Raw genomic sequence first — 20,358 nt, forward strand, 5'->3', positions numbered from 1 at the left:
ACATGCTGGTCTCTAGTCTTGCAGTCACCGCAGCCACCCTTCAGCCAGGTCTGTGTGTGACCTAATTAAAACAGCTGGTTTCAGGAGTTGTCTAATGAGTTCACTGTATGAGGACAGTAACCTCCTCCAGACTCCTGAGACCCAAGGACAACAAGGCTTACCATAATGTATTCAGGCTCACATTTTAATGGAAACACAAACTAGAAACATGATTTTCAAAATTACATTTTTTAAAGGGAAAGAAGAAATGAAAGCTTATCTCTGGTTAGAATTTCCCCCATCAAGAAATGCGACCTGGGTTTGCTTAAAACATAAAGGAAAGAAAGAAGTAAAATTGTGTTTTCAAGAGCCCCCCACAAGGGAGAACATGGAACAATTAAAGTACCTGGCTGCTCACAATCATTCCAGCATGAGACAACTGGCTATTTCTACCCTGGGCTTCTTCCCACCTCAACTCAGCTGACACTGCTAGAATTAAGAAAGTTTCCTAGATGGACAAGCTACCCTTAGGGGGGAGCAGCTGTGATAAATGATATCTATAGCTCCATAGCCTGCTGCCCCTAACTCAATGGCAGCCAAACTCACGAAATGTCTCTCTTGTAAAGGAACAGGGAAGCCTTTTCCACCATTATTCCAATAAGAATCCCATTCTAAATTGAAGGAGAAGTGGCATATCTAGTTGATTTGAATTAAGACACTTTTTAATCTCTTAAAAATCAAACTAGTAGCAGTCAAACTGAGAAACAATGCTGAGGAGGTTGCACAGTGGTCATTACACATTCTAAACCTGAATGGAAACTTAGAAGGCTAATCACCATACAATCCACAGATAATAGGGCAAGACAGATCACTAGTCTAGGCCCAGAATAACTTCTGAATCATTACTACTATCAGAAAATCATAATCGGAGGAGGGAAAACCAGAAATTCTCAGAAGACAGCCATCATTTCATCTGTGTGGTTTAATTCTATGGAAAAACTTAAGATACACTTACCTTAATGCATTATATAATTTTCATTGAGAAAGTAATCTATGAAAGCAAAATCAACATTTGGGCTACTTTTTCTGATCATTACTTTGTTAAACTTGAAGTCCACTGTTCTATTCAAATTATGTACAAAAATTAGGTTTACTGAAAAATTAGGTTTACTTTGTTAAACTTGAAGTCCACTGTTCTATTCAGATTATGTACAAAAATTAGGTTTACTGAAAATCAGTTAAAATGTTACCAGAAGTATTTTATTTTAGTATGTTACAAAATCAAAATTAGCTAATATAACACTAGTTGAAAGAAATAAAGTAAATTTCATTCAGATTCCTGTCTAGTGCTGTACTTCACACGTCCCACAATCATTGTGGTCAGTCTGGAAAACATGCCACCTTTTAAAATTAAGACTTAATTCCTTGACTCTGGTTCCATAGTGTTGCTTTATATATGGTAGTACCAAGGAATATACACTCTAGCCCCGGCTGGGGTGGCTCAGTGGATTGATCACTGGCCTACACACCTAGGTTATGGGCCAGGTCCCCAGTAGGGGGTGTGTAAGAGGCAACCACATACTAATGTTTCTCTCCTATTTCTCCCTCCCTTCCCTTCTCTGAAAATAAATAAATAAAATCTTAAAAAAACCAAAAAGCATACATACTCTCCATGGTACTTACAGAAACTTCCATACTGGATCACTAATAAATTTAATTAAAAAAGGATACATCTTAATTAAGAAAAACCCTAAAAAATACTCATCTTAATGTTTTATAAAAAAATGCAAAAGAAAGCTTGTATATTTTCTCCTAGGAACAGTACAGATGGAATATCATCACCATCAAGAATACATATTCCTCAGATTCAAATATGCTAAATGTTAGATTAAACATATCAACGTTTCTAAGTGGAACTGGAATGTAAGATTCATTAAGTATAAATGGTTTTTGGAGAGGAGGAACCCTTCAACAGTCTACCTATACACCTACCTATAAGTACCCAAAAATATGGCACAAGTTCCCATTCCATCACTTCTAATATGCCAAGTACTTCCTACTCTATTGTGCTTTTACTATTTCTCATCTCCAAAATGATTTTTCCCCACATAAACACGCAGCACATGCAGAAACTAGTTCTTTGTTAAAACCTAATGAAATCTTGCAAGACTTTAAAAACTGTGCCACACAATTATTAAAATATCTGTTTTCAATCCAAAAGAAGAAAAAGAAAATGTATCAGACTTCCGCCAAGATGGAGGTGTAGGTGGAAACACTTTGCGTCCTCGCACAACCAAATCTAAAAACAACAAAGTTTTAACAACAATAAAGGCAACCAAACCACACAGAATATCGAATAATACGGAGTCCAAAACCAGCAAACAGTTCAGCTAAACCGGTGAGAGAGGCGAAGCCAGCAGTGGAGTGGGTGGGGCAAAACAGATCCCCCAACCTGGGCAGGGCACAGGCAGCCGAGGGCGCAGATCCCAGGTGCAGACTAGCTACGGGTGGACCCACAGAAGAGGCTCGGCTGGCTCTCTGTGGTCGGTCTCACATTTGCGCACAGGTAAACCAGTGAAGAGACGTGAATTGAGACAGATTGCGCAAGCTGCAAGCTCCGGGGGCGCAGGGCGGCGGCTCACACATTTGCGTTCAGATAAACAGGCGGGGTGAGCGGTGAGGCAAACTGGGCAAGCGAAGAGAACCACCATTGCTCCCTCTCTGACCCCAGCCCCACATACAGCATCACAAACCAGTGACCTGGCAGGCCCCACCCTGGTGAACACTTAAGGCGCCTGCCTCTCCTCATACATAACAGGCACAAACAGATCAAAACATGGCTCAAGAACAACCCAGAGCCCCAGAGCCAATAAATCTAAGTGACCAAGAAATAGCCAAACTTTCAAATGCACAGTTCAAAACACTGGTGATCAGGATGCTCACAGAACTGGTTGATCTTAGTTACAAATTAGAGGAACATATGAAGGTTAAACTAATTGAAATTAATGGTAATGCACAAAAAACCAATAGTAATGGAAAGGAAACTGGGACTCAAATCAAGGGAGCAGACCAGAAGGAAGGAAAAAATGACCAAACAGAAAAATATGAAGAAACAAAAATTCAAAAAAACAAAAAGAGGCTTAGGAACCTCCAGGACATCTTTAAACGCTCCAACATCCAAATTATAGGGGTACCACAAAGGGAAGAGGAACAGCCACAAGTGGAAACCTTATTTGAACAAATAATAAAAGAGAACTTCCCAATTCTGGCAAAGGAAATAGACTTCCAGGAAGTCCAGGAAGCTCAGAGAGTCCCCAAGAAGTTGGACCCAAGAAGAAACACACCAAGGCACATCATCATTACATTAGCCAAAATTAAAATGAAGGAGAGAATCCTAGAAGCAGCAAGAGCTAAGGGGACAGTCACCTACAAAGGAGTTCCCATCAGACTGTCAGCAGATTTCTCAAAAGAGACTTACAGGCAAGAAGGGGCTGGAAAGAGGTATTCCAAGTCATGAAAACCAAAGACCTACAACCAAGATTGCTCTATCTAAGCAAAGTTTTCATTTAGAATGAAAGGACAGATAAAGTGCTTCTCAGATAAGATCAAGTTCAAGGAGTTCATCATCACCAAGCCCTTATTATATGAAATGTTAAAGGGACTTACCTAAGAAAAAGAAGTTAAAAAAGATGAACAGTGAAAGGACAACAAACTCAGTTATTAACAACCACACCTAAAACAAAAGCAAATTAAGAGGACAGCTAGATCAGGAGTGAACCATAGAAATGGAGATCACATGGAGGGTTAGCAACAGGGGAGTGGGAGAAGGTACAAAAAATAAGTAGCATAGAGAGTAGATAGAAAATAGATAGGGGGGAGGGTAAGAATAGCAGGGGAAATATAGACTCTAAAGAACTTGAGACACATGTTCATGAACTAAAGGGGGGGATGGTGGGACAGGGGTGTGCAGGGTGGAGGGGAACGGAGGGGGGAAATAGAATAAATGTAATGGCATAATCAATAAAATAAAAAATATTAAAAAAAGAAAATGGATCAAAGGCAAACTTGAAGGCAACTATTTATTTATTTATTTACTTTTCAAGTACAGTTTTCTGTCTTTTACTCCCATCCCAGCCCATCCCCCCCACCCCGTGCTCCCCAGCTCCCTCCCCTATCCACTCCTCTTAGTTTTTGTCCATGTGTCCTTTACACTTGTTCCTGTGAATCCTTCCCCTTTTCCCCTAAAATTCCCTCCCCTCTCCCATCTGGTCCCTAACAGCCTGTTTTGTATTTCAGTGTGTTTGGTTATATTTTGCTTGCTTGTTTGTTTCGTTCTTTAGCTTCCTGTTAAAGGTGAGATCATATGGTATTTGTCTTTCAACACCTGGCTCATTTCACTCAGCATAATGCTTTCCAGTTCCATCCATGCTGTTGCAAAGGGTAGTAGCTTCTTCTTTCTTTCTGCTGCATAGCATTCCATTGTGTAAATGTACCAAAGTTTTTTGATCCATTCATTTACTGATGGGCACCTAGGTAGCTTCCAACTCTTGGCTATTGTAAAGCAACCTTTAAACAAATCTCTTCGTGTGGCCCTGAGCAATATATATATATGCCTGAAGTATTCATAAATAAGAAATATTTTCTGGTTGATAAGTAATAAAGCAGAAGGTAAAATAAACTTATCACTCATTTGTATGGCTCTAACAGAAGATCCATTTCAAAGCTAGAAAACATAATTCTGAGATAGTGAATTGTACTTAAGAATGGTACAGGTGAGACAGGAAAAATGATAGTTAATTTTTACTCTGGTTATTAAAAAGGTATCCCTTTCCAAGAACTACTAAAGGCCACACAAACCAAGGCTTCACCAATAACTCAAGTGACAGTTTACAGTTTAATCGGTGTGGCAATCACAGAAAAAATTCCATGTTTACTAATCAAAAATCATGTTTCAAATGGGGCTAATTGACAAGTTTACTTATTGAAATTAAGAGAAGTGACATAGCAGGTTCTCTGGGTTGTAGAAATGAAATGCTTTATTCACACTGACTACTCAGGGCTGCACTTGACTCCAAGAAGTTATCAGTAACTAGACAATTATTTATCAGCCAAAAAATGACACATCAAAGACAAATCAAAGACCAATGTAAGAAACACCTATAGCAGACACTTGACACTTGGTATTTTGACCAAATGGCCCTCTTGAGTGTAATTTTGCACCACATAAAATAGGTATGAAACTAAAAATATTTTTAAAAGATTAACGAAATGGTTTATATGTCAATTTTACTAAAACAAACTATTTCTGACTATCTTGTAAAGTTCAAAGTCCTATAAGAAGAAAATCAGGTCTTTTTGTATCATTTAGTACTTCTATAGTACTTACTACTATCTGTCAGGTATTGTTTCAAGTGGTTAATAACTTAAATTCATTTATTGTGAATAGTCTATGAGATGGGTATTCTCTGTACCATTTCAGAAATGAGGAAACATAAGTACTGACAAAAACCTGCTGAGGTCGCAAGGCTATCACAGGACAGAGTAAAAGCTACAGGATAAGTTCTCTTAACCACTCCCCAATACACTATACTACTCCAAGTTTCACATGTACTTGTGCTGTTGGCAGAGATGATTCTTCATGTTATTTTATTTCAGAAGGACCAGAAGAGAACCACCTCAATCAGGAGGCTCAGAAGCTTAGGGTTTTTCAAGAAGGCAGGATTAGGGATTTGAAAACTTTCAACTTTTCCAAAGTATAGAATTAAGAGAATAATATAAATTATGTAATAACAGGAAAGAAAAATTAGACATACTTAATGCTTAACTATACTTTGGTAGTAAGCACCTTGACAAACAAAGATTCATGAGAAGAAAAAAAAAAGATCTTGGTTAAAATATTTGAAATCACTTCCCTTTTAAAAAGGGTAATGTTACCCTAAAAGATTGAGTATTCAAAAACACATAAAAATAGGGGATCAGATAAAAACAAGATATAGACAAAAGGGTGGGGATTAGTTTGTCTCCATAAATATGAAATCCAAAAGTCACAATAAGCCATAAAATAAATATGCCACAAAGTATTAATTAAAGTAAACTAAAGAAAACAAAAGTCAAATCATATATTGAACCATGTACAAAGAGTACTGGGGGAAAAAAATCACAGAACATGGGGTTTCCTTTCTTGATAGTCAGCAGCATTTTCTAGGCTTATCATACAACTGTGGTTATTTACTATCCAGCAATGACCATTCTAGATTAGGCTAATTATTTATTCAACGTGTCTCTTAAAAAGGTTATCAGGGAATAGTAATATGTATGACACAATTACCTTCTAGGAAGTCCAACCTCACAAACCCAAGTTTTTCTAGGTTCTCTCATAACCAAGGGCCATTAAAATTTGCTAACCTATCCAAATCCTTTTTGAACTTTTACATTTCTGGCTTATATGTACAGTTACTAATTTTCTCTCTCTAACCATCTTCTCTCTTGAGCAAGTTATCGAACCCATATTTACTTCCTGGCAGATGACTTCAATGTTTTTGACAAAAATCAGATTCATCATATTCTTTGCACATTCCTTCACCCTCCTGAGTTTCCAAATCCTAATGCCCAGGAGTTCACAGTGCACAGATGGGCCTTATCTTGAATCTTCTCTCTCCGTTACTTATCATATTCAATTATTCAGCCCTCAGTTCATCCTCTCCCACCCTCTCCACTTTGAATCCACTTTGCCACAGATCACTTCTGAACTTTTTAATCTGTCTCTAACTAGAACCACCACCAAGTATTTCCATAACCAACAGTTACAATTCTTAAAAAAAAAAAAAGTAACTGTACACGTTTCTGCTTAAAAAGAGCTTTAAAAAACTCCTACAAATTACTTTGTAAGATTAGTCAGTCAACTCTTTGACATCAGTCTTAACATTTTCTGGATATGTCTCCTTCAGCAAGAGAAACAAAAGTAAAAATAAATAAACAAGACACCATTAAACTAAATAGTTTTTGCACAGCAAAGGACACTATCAACAAAAGAAAAAGAACACCTACTGGCCCTAGCTGATATGGGTCAATGGATTGAGTCTCAGCCTGAAAATCAAAAGGCTGCAGGTTCAATTCACGGTCAGGGGACATGCCTGGAATGAGAGCCAGGTTCCCAGCTGGGGGCATGCAAGAGGCAACTGACTGATGTATCTCTCTTACATGATGTTTCTCTTCCTCTATTTCTCCCTTCCTTCTTCTCTCTCTAAAAATAAATAACATCTAAAAAAGAAAAAGAAAAGAATACCTACTGAATAGAGGAAGATACTTGCCAATGATACCTACAATAAGGGATTAGTATCCAAAACATATAAGGAACTCATACAACTTTACACAAAAACCACAAACAATCTGATTAAAAAATGGGAAGAGTACCTGAATAGACATTTCTCCAAAGAGCACGTGCAGATGGGCAACAGATATATGGAAAGATACTCAATTACACTAATCACCAATTAGTGATTTCTCACTAATTTGAGAAATGCAAATTAAAACCACAATGAAGCATCACCTCCTATCTGTCAGAATGACTACCATCAATAAATCAACAAACAAGTGCTGGTGAAGATGTGGAGAAAAGGGAACTCTCATGCATTGCTGGTGGGATTGCATATTGGTGGAGACACTATGGAAAATAATATGGAGATTCCTCAAAAAATTAAAATACAACAGCGAAGATATGGAAGCAATCAAACTATCCATTCATTGCAGGACGACCGAATAAAGATGTGGTACATATATACAATGGCATATTACTTGGCCCATAAAAAAAGGATGATCATTATAGCATGAATGTAATGAGAAGGTATTATGCTAGACACAAATACCATATGATTTTATTTATATGTAGACTCTAAAGAAAAACAAAAATAAAACAGAAATAAACACACAAAAAAGAAAACTTATGGTTTGCAGATGAAAGGAGGGGATGGAGATGGGTGAAAAATGTAAAGGGATTGAGAAGCAAAAATTGGCAATTTCAAAACAGTTAAGGGGAGTATAGCAGTTAGGCTAACAGGCAAAGTATAGCATATGGCATATACTCAAAATCACTGTAACAGCTATGCATGGTGTCAGGTGGGATTACTTTGTAAGGTATATAAATATCTAATCACTATGCTGTAAACTTGAAACTGATGTATGTATGCCAACTCTAATGTAAACTTAAATTTTTGAAAAAAATACAAAGTGAAAAAAAACAAAAAAACCCATTAAAGAAACCAAGCCACAAAAGAAGAGTATATTCTGAACAACTTCTGGCAATAAATTTGAAATTTTAGAATAAATGGGTACATTCTTACAAAAAAAGGGGGAAGTTTACCAAACCAACACAAGAACTAACTAAAAAAATTAGAGGACAAATAAATAGAAGAACAAAGGACCTATATCTACCTAAGAATCTGAATCTACCATTAAAAACTCTTTCATGAAAAAACTGCTAGGCCCAGAGACTTCCGCCAAGATGGAGGCATAGGTGGATGTGCCGTGCCTTCTCACATAACCAAGTTTAGAGACAACTAAATATTAGCAACAGAAAACACAGCCAGAACACGGAAAATTGAACTTTTCGGAAGTCTGTTAACAACAAATTCTTCAGCCTGACCGGTAAGGGGCGAAACCAGCGGCTGGTCAAGCGGGGTTGCACAGGAGGACTCGGTCAGATGGACTCAGGCGTGGAATCCAGGCACAGGGTTGGACCTAGTGAGCGACCGAGCGAGCGACCAGGCGAGCGACCACGAAGGAGACAGCAGGGAAGCGGTGCTGCGTGTTGATTGTGGTCGCCCATTTGTGCGCAAGCAGACAGGCGAGGGAGTGGGTGGTTGGACCGGGGCCCCGGTGGTCCCCGTGGCAAGCGGCAGTAGAGGCCGCCGCCATTTTCCTGCTCTGACCACGCCCCCACATACAGCGTCACAAACCAGCGACCTGGGAGTCCAAGGCACCGCTTCTCACACTTAAAGGGCCAGAACAGACCAAAAATGTCGCAAGTTCTCAAAGCCCCACAGCCCATAGATCTAAGCGATGAAGAAATAGCAAAACTCTCAGACACACAGTTTAAAACACTGGTCATCAGGATCCTCACAGAACTGGTTGATTATACCGACAAATTAGACAAATATATGAAGGCAAAACTAATTGAAATGAATGGAATTGCACAGGACATCAATAGCAATGAAAAGGAAACTGGGACTCAAATCAATGGAGTGGACCAGAAGAAAGCAAATAATGGCTAAACAGAAAAGAGTCAGGAAGCAAGGATTCAAAGAAATGAGGAGAGTCTTAGGAACCTCCAGGACATCTTTAAACGCTCCGACATCCGAATTATAGAGGTACCAGAAGGGGGAAAGGCACAGCCACCAGTGGAAAACTTATTTGAACAAATAATAAAGGAGAATTTCCCCAATCTGGCAAAGGAAATAGACTTCCAGGAAACCCAGGAAGCTCAGAGAATTCCAAAGAAGTTGGACCCAAGAAGGAACACACCAATGCACATCATCATTACATTAGCCAAAATTAAAATGAAGGAGAGAATCCTAGAAGCAGCAAGAGCTAAGGGGACAGTCACCTACAAAGGAGTCCCCATCAGACTGTCAGCAGATTTCTAAAAAGAGACCTTACAGGCAAGAAGGGGCTGGAAAGAAATATTCCAAGTCAGGAAATCTAAAGACCTACAACCAAGATTGCTCTACCCAGCAAAACTTTCATTTAGAACGGAAGGACAGATAAGGTGCTTCTCAGATAAGACCAAATTCAAGGAGTTCATCATCACCAAACCCTTATTATATGAAATGTTAAAGGGACTTATCTAAGAAAAAGAAGTTAAAGAAACATGAACAGTGAAAGGACAACAAACTCACAGTTATTAACAACCACACCTAAAACGAAAGCAAACTAAAAGGACAGCTAGATCAGGAGTGGAAACATAGAAATGAAGATCTCAAGGAGGGTTAGCAACAGGGGAGTGGTAGGAGGAGAAGGGGGGGAGAAGGTACAGAAAATAAGTAGCATAGACAGTAGATAGAAAATAGAAGGGGGGGCAAGAATAGCAAGGGAAATATAGAATCTAAAGGACTTGAGACACATGGTCATAAACTAAAGGGGGGGGGTAATGGTGGGGGGGGTAATGGTGGGGAAGGGGGGTAGGGTGGAGGGGAATGAAGGGGGGAATAGAACAACTGTAACAGCATAATCAATAAAAAAATTTAAAAAAAAAAAAAAGAAAAAGAAAAAGAAAAAACTGCTAGGCCCAAATGGCTTAACCATTGAAGTCTTCTAAAAACTAAGCCATGACAACAATCTCACAATAACCCTTACAGAAAACAGAAGTGTGGGCAATACTTTTTAACTTGTTTTATGAAGACAAAATGTGTGAAGAAAGAAGTCACAAGCTAATCTTTTTCATATTACGCAGATGAAAAAGTACCCCACATATACACTGACACATAGAACACAGTGATGTGTAGAAAAGAAAAATATTATACTGTAACAGGGTAGGTCAGAGTGTATGTCCCTAAAAATAGGGGACACCCCCCCCCCATTCTGCCCAAAAGGCAGGAGGGCAGGGAAGGGCACCAATGGAACAGAAGGCACAGGTTTAAGGTACAATGCCTAACCAAGGCAGATAAAACAGCCTGTGCCTTGCTGAAGGAAGGGCTGCAGAAGAAGTCTGCTGCCCAGGGCAAAATGTCAGCAAACTGTAATGTGACTGTGAGAATGTGAGCAGGCAAAGTTATTCACAACATGGAGGTTGGGGTGTTGGGGGGAAGCTTATACAGTGCCTGTGTGGGCTGCAGGGCCCAAACCGAGGGCAAATAGATATACACGTATCCGTGCAAGGCTGGGAAAATTTTGCCCTTACTAAAAATGGCAACCAAAAGCACATCAAAGACAATGGGGAGATAACAAAAATGGCGGAGATTGGTGCACCATAGGAAAAGCTGCATGCTCCCACTGGCTTCCTGTGCACATGGAATTTCAGGAGAGCCTTCTTTTAAAAACCAAGGGCATGCAGGCTCTCTCACTTGTACTCTTGGTATGGATGCACGGTATGGAGAAGTTACTCTCTTGTTTTGGAACGAGATGCAAGCTCTCCCTCTGAGCTTCTGGCATTTTGGATGTCCTGCACCTCTGGCCCTGCTCCCCACATGAATAAGAGCACTCAAGGAACCAGGAGATGCCAGGTCCACCAGAGGCTTAGACCACACAGATGAGAGCCTACTCCTAAAGATAGGGTCCTCTGCAGGGACATGTGCCTCCTTGGGCTCCAGCATCTGGGACACTATGATCCATCCAGTGTAGCATGGCACACAGTTTTTGGACCACTACATGGAGACTGAGAATACTATATACCAGATCCTGAAGGAGAGAGCAGCTACAAGAGGATGGTGACTCTGAAACCTACAAATGTACATTCCAGAGAGGGTGGAGATTTGTTTGCATGATCAGCTTAAGAATGGATAAGAAAATGGGAAAGTTCTGGGCATGGTTTTGGCTTGTAGTCTCTTGGGGAGCAAGAGAAGTTCTAGGTCTCATGGGAGAGAAGGACTCAGAGAAGGAGTGCTCTCAGCAACCCCCAAGGTTGAAACCCTGTTAATAAAGACCTGTTTCCTTCAACACAAATTGCTGGGTCATGTGGATCAGGGTGCCAAGTGGCTGAGCCCCAGTCTGCACAGTTACAACACTAATTTAGGCTCGTCCCAGGAACGCCATAAGTCAAAAATTAATCCATGTAATTTACTGCAGAACAGAAGAAAGGTAAAAAGAAAAAATTACCATCTCAAAAGATGGAGGAAAAGCAGTTGATAAAATTCAATCAACAGACACTAGAAACAAAAATCCTCAATTCAGTAGATGTTACCTATGAAGGAAAAAATTATAACAAAAATATATTTGATGGTGAAATATTACAGGTTTTTTCCTTAAGATTTAGAATCAAACAACGATGTTCAATTGAACTAGAGGTCCTAGCCAGTTTAACATAGCAAAAAGACCAAAGATGTTAAGAACAGAAAATAAGTGTAAAAGATGTCACTGCTTATAGATGACATGAAAAAAATATGAAAGAACATACAGAAAAATTTCAGAATGAATTTAGTAAAGTTGTAAACATAAAGTCAAAAATTAATTCTAGTTTTACATACAAGCAATTGGATACAGCATTTAAAAGATATTACAAAAACAACAAAACACAGCATAAATCAGGAATTTCTCTTCTTGTCCTCAATGTTTTTGTGATGATTTCAAGACTGAGAGAAAACTACTGTAAAACTGCTGTAAAAAAAAACTACAAAAAATTCCCACATGCCCTTCACCCATATTCCCCAAATGTTGGCATAAACTTCTGATCATTATGTGCTACCAAATAAAGTGAAAAGTTAAGTTCTCAAGTGGAAAATGGTATTCCCAATTAAAAAAATCTAATAACCAGCCCTGGCTGGTATAGCTCAGGGGATTGAGCGTGGACCTGGGAAAGCAAAGGGTCGCTGGTTCAATTCCCAATCAGGGCACATGCCTGGGTTGCAGGACAGGTCCCCAGTGGGGGACACATGGGAGGCAACCATACATTGATGTTTCTCTCCCACTCTTTCTCCTTCCCTTCCCCTCTCTGTAAAAATAAATAAAAAATATAAAAAAATCTAATAACCAGAATACAAAACTACTCCTATAAAGCAAAAAGAAGACCTCCAAAACCCAAGCCCAGTAGAAACATGGACAAAAGTCTCAGGCAGGCACACCACACACACACAAATATACAAACGGTCAACAAACGTGAAAAAAACTAATGAAGAAGATGCTAATTAAAACCTCAGTGAGATGCCACTGCCTTCTAGTAGAATGGCTGAAAGTTAAAAGACCAAAAATACCAAGGGTTGAAGAGAATGTGAAGCAACCAGAATTTTACTACACTGCAGTAGGAATGTAAATAGGTACAAATGGAATTTGGGAATTGTGCCTGGCATTTTAAAGCTGAGTTTGCACATAACCCTAACTTTGCAATTTTACTGCTATGTACTTAGCTATCAAAAATGTTTACACAAGCCCTGGCTGGTGTAGCTCAGTGGATTGAGTGCGGGCCTGCAAACCAGACAATCGCGGTTCGATTCCCAGTCAGGGCACATGCAGGCCGGTTCCCTGCAGGCCAGTTCCCAGCAGGGGATGCACGAAAGGCAACCATACATTTATGTTTCTCTCCCTCTCTCCTTCCCTTCCTTTCTAAAGATTAAAAAAAAAAACAAAACACCCAAAACTTAAAAATGTTTACACATGTGTACCAAAGACATGAGAATTTCACAGCACCCCAAACTGGGAACCTACCCAAACATTATCCCAACTGGAGTAATAAATGGTAATAAGAATCATAAGATGGAACACTGCAAGCAATGAGAAAGAATGAATTATTACTATAAGCAACTACATGGATAAACCTCAGAAACAAAGCTAAGGGGGAAAATTTTTTAAAAGGGTAACAGTACAAGAATCTGTTAGATAAAAGTTAAAAACAAAGCAGACTAATCTATTCTATGGTATTGTAAGGATAATGGTTATTTTAATGGACCGGGGTAGTATCTGGGAGAAGATATATAACCAGGGCATTTCTTGGGCATTGGTAATTCTGTATTTCTTGTTTTGAGAGATGGTTACTTGAGAATATTCACTTCATAAAAGTTAACCAAACTATATACTTATGATCTGACACTCTGTTACTGATTTAAATAAAAAGTATATGTAAAAATATATGTATAATAACCCAATTCTCAAAACTGCATATATGAAGACTAATGAAAAAAGAACACTGATTATTTCAAGTTGGTAAAATTACTAGTGATTTTCCTAAGTTTTACTGTTTTATATCACATTTTATTTAATGAACATGTAGTGAAAGCTGTAACATACGTTTTAAACATTCCTAAAAATATTTTTAAAAAATCAGGCTCCCCATGTTAATAATCTGTTCCAGTAAATGCTCCCAAACTCATAGTATATCAGTTATTCTAAGCTTAATACCATTTCTACTTGCTCTGTACTTCAAACTCATTATTTTCTCTCAGCCCAGAGTATCCTAATTCCCCCTGTTCATTCAATTTAAATATCACATTCTTGCTGATTTTCTTCTGTAGATGTTTTTACTCCTCTCATCCCTATCTCCTTTGAAAGATGTTAAATATAATTAGAGTGCCAGTATTAATTATCAGGGACTCAATGTTTACAAGTCACCATACAGAAAGGGCCACTTGCTGAAAGTCAATCCCTACTATACAGAACACATTTCCTATTTTTTAATTACATAAAGAAATTTTAACTAAAAGAGAATCTAATCAAAATTTCTTTTTAACTATAAAAAATTATACCTCATAAATGATATAACAATGGCAAATGAGGAGTTACTCAAAGTAATCAGAGGAGGACCCCACCATTTGAAATAAAATGCCTAGATGCTAGTAAGAGTTGTCTGTTTCCAAAGACAGCAAATAAAAACAACCGAATTGCAGGCCCCTAAAGGCATGAAATTCTTTACCTCTGGTGTGATCTTCATAAATTGAGAACTTTCTGACTTTTTTTTTTCTGTTACTGTTGGAATAGATCCCACATGCTAGAAGGGAACCTCAACTCCAGCACTCAAAATTACATGAACCCCATAATGAAGTGATTTTCCTGAGAAAATCATGGGCTTTTACAAATTCTCACATAGGCCTATGATTCCAAAGTTAAGAACCACTGATCAAGGCAATGTTTCCCAAAGTAAGGTATACCTACCACAGGGGGTACTCAAGATGATTTTCTAGGGGTCCAAGAAACTTATGGACCATGAAACTTATCTTTATACCTATATTTAGTTTGATGTATATTTGAAAAAAATACAACCACACCAAATCCATAATGTGGTAGTACTGATATAATTTTTAAAAACTAATTTCAGTTAAAAGAATGGTCAAAGATTTAAGTAAGTAGCTATCCAGGTGATATCATCTAGATAGACCATATGAAATAGAAGGAAGTGCTTAACAAAGAATACATGCTTTCACACCTTAGCTAATCAAATTTCTTTCCAGTCTTCTTCAGTTTATTCAATACAATAATATCAGAAATTCCTCATAACCATCATTTTGAGAAATAGTGGCTAAACTAACTCACCCACAGGATGATATCTGTGGGTTATAATCCCTGGCTCTAGCATCTTGCATCTCAATTTTTCTTCCTATTTGGCAGCTATGATACCATTATGGATAGAAGTAAATGTCAAAGAACCGTAAGAAAAAAAGAAACTAATAAGAATATCTCAAAAAATAGCTAGTTTTAACAATAATCTGGATAAACTTTCACCATTCACTAATAAAATCTCAGGGCATAGAGAGTGCTTTAAAAATGATTAGACCATTCACTTGTATGTGGTATGGCTGGGACACATATTCCGTGTATGTGTGTGTGCGTGTGTGTGTATGAAAATACTCAAAATTTTATTTGATAAATATTGGAGGAAAAGCAGGTAAGTATACTACTGCATCAGTCAGTTCCCCAAGAGGACCATTAAACTCTGTACTCATTCTGTGCTGCACTAAATAAAATAAAACTGCAAGAGTCTATAGATTTAATGATGGAGTCTAACAATGCTCCACTCAATATCATTAAGCCAGCCTCCAATAACACATGGCAATGTAGGATTTGCCCCAAGACTCCCAACAGCTTGCATATGCTCCAGCTCCAGCTCCAACATTCCTACCAAGGGGGCTCCAGCATGGGTTGCCCCTGGACTCCCCATGGCCTGAGCCATGGGGAGAAACTACAGTTCTAATGGGCCTAATGGTCCTGGCACAGTCTGCCCCATGTATCCATGCAGTCTATGCCTGCTCCAGCTCCAGCTCCAGCTGGCTTGCCAAAGACACTTAGCCACAGTCTACAAAAGTAAAGCTCCTCCTTCAAAACCAGGAAAGACTGCTGATTCACATGACTCACAGAAACAGAGAGACAGCTAAAATAAGGAGACATAGAAATAGGTTCCCAATACAAGAGGAGGAATAAACCTAAGAGTGAGCTAACTGAAATGGAGACAAGCAATATTTGATAAAGAGTTCAAAACAATGCTTATAAAAATGGTCAATGAACTTGGGAGAAGAACAGATGATCTCAGTGAAAACTTCAACAGAGAGAAAGAAAATATAAAAAATACTGCCCCCTTCCAAAGAACCAATAAAACTGAAGAACCAACCAACAATAGCTGAAATGAAAAAAAAAAAAAGTTCTCTAGAGGAAATCAATAGCAGATTAGATGCTACAGAATGAGCCATCAATTTTCCACTGGAAATCATCCAATTGGAACAGCAAAAGAAGAAATTTTTTTTTAATGAGAAGAGTTTAAGGCATGTTTGGGACAACATCAAGTGCACAAATATTTGAATCACAGGGATCCCAGAAGAAAAAAGGGGCAAAAAATATATATTTCAAAAAATAATGGCTGAAAACTTACCTAACCTGGTAAAGAAAACAGACATCCAAGTCTAGGAAGCACAAAAACCCCAAACAAGATGAACTTTTTAAAAAGCCCACACCAAAACACATTATAATTAAAATGTCAAAAGTTAAAAATGAAAAGAGATTCTTAAAGCATCATGAGATAAACAGCTAGTTATGTACAAAGGACTATCACCTGATTTTTCAACAGAAACTCTACAGCTCATAGGGGAATGGCACTATATACTGCAAGTGGTGAAAGGGTAGAAACCTGTAGTTAAGAACACTGTACCCTGCAAGGTTATCATTCAGAACTGAGAGAGAGAAAGAGCAAAAGACAAGCAAAAGATAAAGGAGTTCATCACTAAATCTGATTTTCAAGAATTATTAAAGGGACTTCTTTCATCAAAAAAAGCACAAAACTTAAAATATAGGAAAGAAAAACTCCCTAACTAACAGGCAAACATCTATTGAATGTAGTGGATGTAGTGGGTCGACCAATTACAAACCTAGTACAAAGGTTAAAAGACAAAAGTATTAAGATCATGTGTAACTATAGGAATAAATTAAGGGATACACACACACAGATATAAAATATGATGACAAAAACAAATTTGGTAAGGAGAGTGAGTAAAAAATACAATGCTTTCAGAACACTGAACTTAAGCAAACATTAACTTCAGCTGCTAGTTACATATAAACATAGCTAGTTACATATAAATTTTATGGTATCCATAAACAATAACCTCTAACAAATATGCAGAAATAGAAAAAAGAACAAAAACCAATCATTACATCAATGTATAAGAGAGCAAGAGAAGGAGAACTACAAAACAACCAGAAAACAAAGTAAACACTTACCTGTAATTACATTAAATGTAGGTGGACTAAATGCTCCAACCAAAAGGCATGGAGCTGCTGAATGGATTTTTTTGAAAAGAGCATATGTAGTCTATAAGAGACTAACTTCAGATTGAGAGACGTACATAGACTAAAAGTGAAGAGATGAAAAAAGACATTTCATGCAAATGAAACAAAAAACTGGGGTAGCAACAATCCTATCAGACAAAATAGCTTTAAAATGAAAACTAACAAGAAACAAAGAAGGACATTATATAATAATAAAGGGATCAATCCAACAAGAAGATCTAACACTTGTATATATCTAGGTACCAAAGTAGGAGAACCTAAACTAGAAAGCAAATATTAGCAGCCATGAGGGAGAGATTGGTGGTAATACAATAACAACAGACTTTAACACCTCATTTACATCAATGAAAAGATCATCCAGAAAAACCAACAGGGAAACAGTGGCCTTCGTATTTCTAGAACATTCCTCCCCAAAACAGCACAATATACATTCAAGTATAATACATGAAGCCTTTTCCAGGATACACATGTCAGGGCACAAAACACATCTCAGTAAATTTAAGAAGTCTGAAATCACATCAACCAGCTCCTCTGATCACAACAGTATGAAACTAGTTATGAATTTTTTTAAAAAGGATAAAACACCACACAGCAGTTAAACAAAATGCTACTAAACAATGAATGGATTAATGAAGAAATCAAAGAAAAAATTAAAAAATATATTAAGACAAACTAAAATAGAAAAATAATCCAAAATCTTTGAACACAACAAAAGTGGTTCTAAGAGGGAAATTCATTGTGAAACAGGTGTACAGCAGGAAACAAGAAAAATCTCAAATAAACAATCTAAATTTGCACCTAAACAAACCAGAAAAATAAGACAAAAGCCCAAAGTGAGTTGAAGGAAGGAAATAATAAAGGTCACAGAAGAAATGAGTAGAGACTAAAAAAACAATACAAAAGACCAATGACACCAAGAAATGGTTTTGAAAAGATAAACAACACAGATAAACCTTGAGCCACACTCATCAATGGAAAAAAAAAAAAAGAGGACCTAAATAAATATAAAATAAGAAATGAGAATTGATAACCAAAACCATAGAAAGGACTACAAAAGAACACTATATGAAAGGAAATTAGACAACCTGGAAGGAATGGGTAAATTCCTAGAAACATAATCTCCCAAGACTGAATTAAGAAGAAACAGAAAATCTGAACAGGACGATTACTAGAAACAAAATTGAATCAATAATCAAAAACTCTCACCAAACTGAAGTCTGGAATCAAATGGCTTCACAGGTAAATTCTACCAAACAGTGAAAGAAGGGTAGCCTTATGAAGCTACTCCAAAAAATGGAAGAGGAGAGAAAGCTTCCAAATTCATTCTAAAAGATCAGCATTACTGATACAAAACCAGAAGACACTACAAAAAGAACATTTATAGGCCAATATCCTTGGATCAACACTGATTCAAAAATCTTCAACAAAATATTAGAAAAGCAAAATCAGCAATACACTAAAAAGATCATATATCATGATGAAGTGAGATTTATTCCAGAAACAGACAATTCAGTATCTGCAAGTCAATCAACATGATAAACCACATAAACAAAAGGATAAAATCATATTATCATCTTAACAGATGCAGAAAGAGCATTTGCTAAAATTTAACATCAATTTATGATAAAAACCCAACAAAGTGGGTATGAAAGAACATACCTCAACATAATAATAAAGGCCAACTATAACAAGCTCAACATACTCAATAATAAAAAGGTAGAAGTTTTTTTTCTCCATGATCAGTAACAAGACAAAGATGCCTGCTCTCACCACTCTTAGTCAACATAGTATTAGCAGTTCTAGCCATAGCAACCAAATCCACCCCTTCACTATCAAAACTAATAAATGAATTCAGTGAAGTTTCAGGATACAAAATTATTATTCAGAAATCTATGTTTCTATACACCATTAATAAACTATTAGAAAAGAAATTAAGAAAACAATCTAATTTATAACTGATTTAAAAAACATACACCCAGATGGGGTGGGGAACCCCTGCTGCCATGGCTGAGTGGATTTAGTGCTGGCCTTTGAACCAAAGGGTTGTAAGTTTGATTTCCAGTCAGGGCACATGCCTGGGTTCTGGCCCAGTTGGGAGCATGTGAGACGCAATAAAACAGTGATGCTTTTTTCCTTCTCTCTCCCTTCCCTTCTCTAAATAAATAAATAAACAAATAAACAAACAAACAAATAAATAAAGCCTTTAAAAAAATCCCGAGTAATAAATTTAAACATGGATGTAAAAGACCTATACTCTGAAAATTACAAGACACCAATGAAAGAAATAAATATATAAATGGAAGAAAACACTGTACTCATGGATTAGAAAAAGTGATATTAAAATGTTTGTATTATCCAAAGCAATCTGTAGATTCAATACAATCCTATTAAAATACCAATGACATTTTTCACAGAACAAGAACAAGTAATTGTAAAACTTATATGAAACCACAACAAGAAACAAACAGTCAAAGCAATCTTGAGAAAGAACAAGGTTGGAGGTATCATCCTCCCCAATTTCAAATTATATTATAAAGCTACAGTAATCAAAAACAATGTGGTACTGGCACAAAAACAGGCACACAGATCAATGGAACACAAGATCTAAAAATAAACAAATGATTATGTGATCAATTAATCTACAAAAAGGGGGGCAAGAATATACAACTGGGGAAAGAGAACCTCTTCAATAAATTGTGTTGAGAAAACTAAACAGATACATATATATGCAACTAGGCCTCTTTCTTACATCATATAAAAAAATGAACACACAATGGATTAAAGACTTAAATCTAAGACCTAAAACCACAAAACTCCTAGAAGAAAACACAGACAGTAAACTCTGACATCAGTCTTGTAAGGCTTTTTCTTTTTTTTATATTTCTCCTTAGGCAAAGGCAACAAAAGCAAACAAAAACAAGTGGGATTACATCAGACTAAAAAGCTTTTGCACAGTAAAGGAAACCA

General features: G+C 37.3%; 1 protein-coding gene across 2 annotated transcripts in view; it reads right to left on the minus strand.

The window, feature by feature from the left end:
* The window catches only part of XRN2 (5'-3' exoribonuclease 2), a 121,023-nt gene that overhangs the window by 8,370 nt on the left and 92,295 nt on the right, over window positions 1-20,358 (minus strand). The gene's annotated exons all lie outside the window — the stretch shown is intronic.

The sequence above is a fragment of the Artibeus jamaicensis genome, unplaced genomic scaffold (genome assembly GCF_021234435.1).
Source record: "Artibeus jamaicensis isolate MK-2021 breed Jamaican fruit bat unplaced genomic scaffold, CSHL_Jam_final contig_320, whole genome shotgun sequence".
Taxonomy (NCBI): Eukaryota; Metazoa; Chordata; class Mammalia; order Chiroptera; family Phyllostomidae; genus Artibeus; species Artibeus jamaicensis.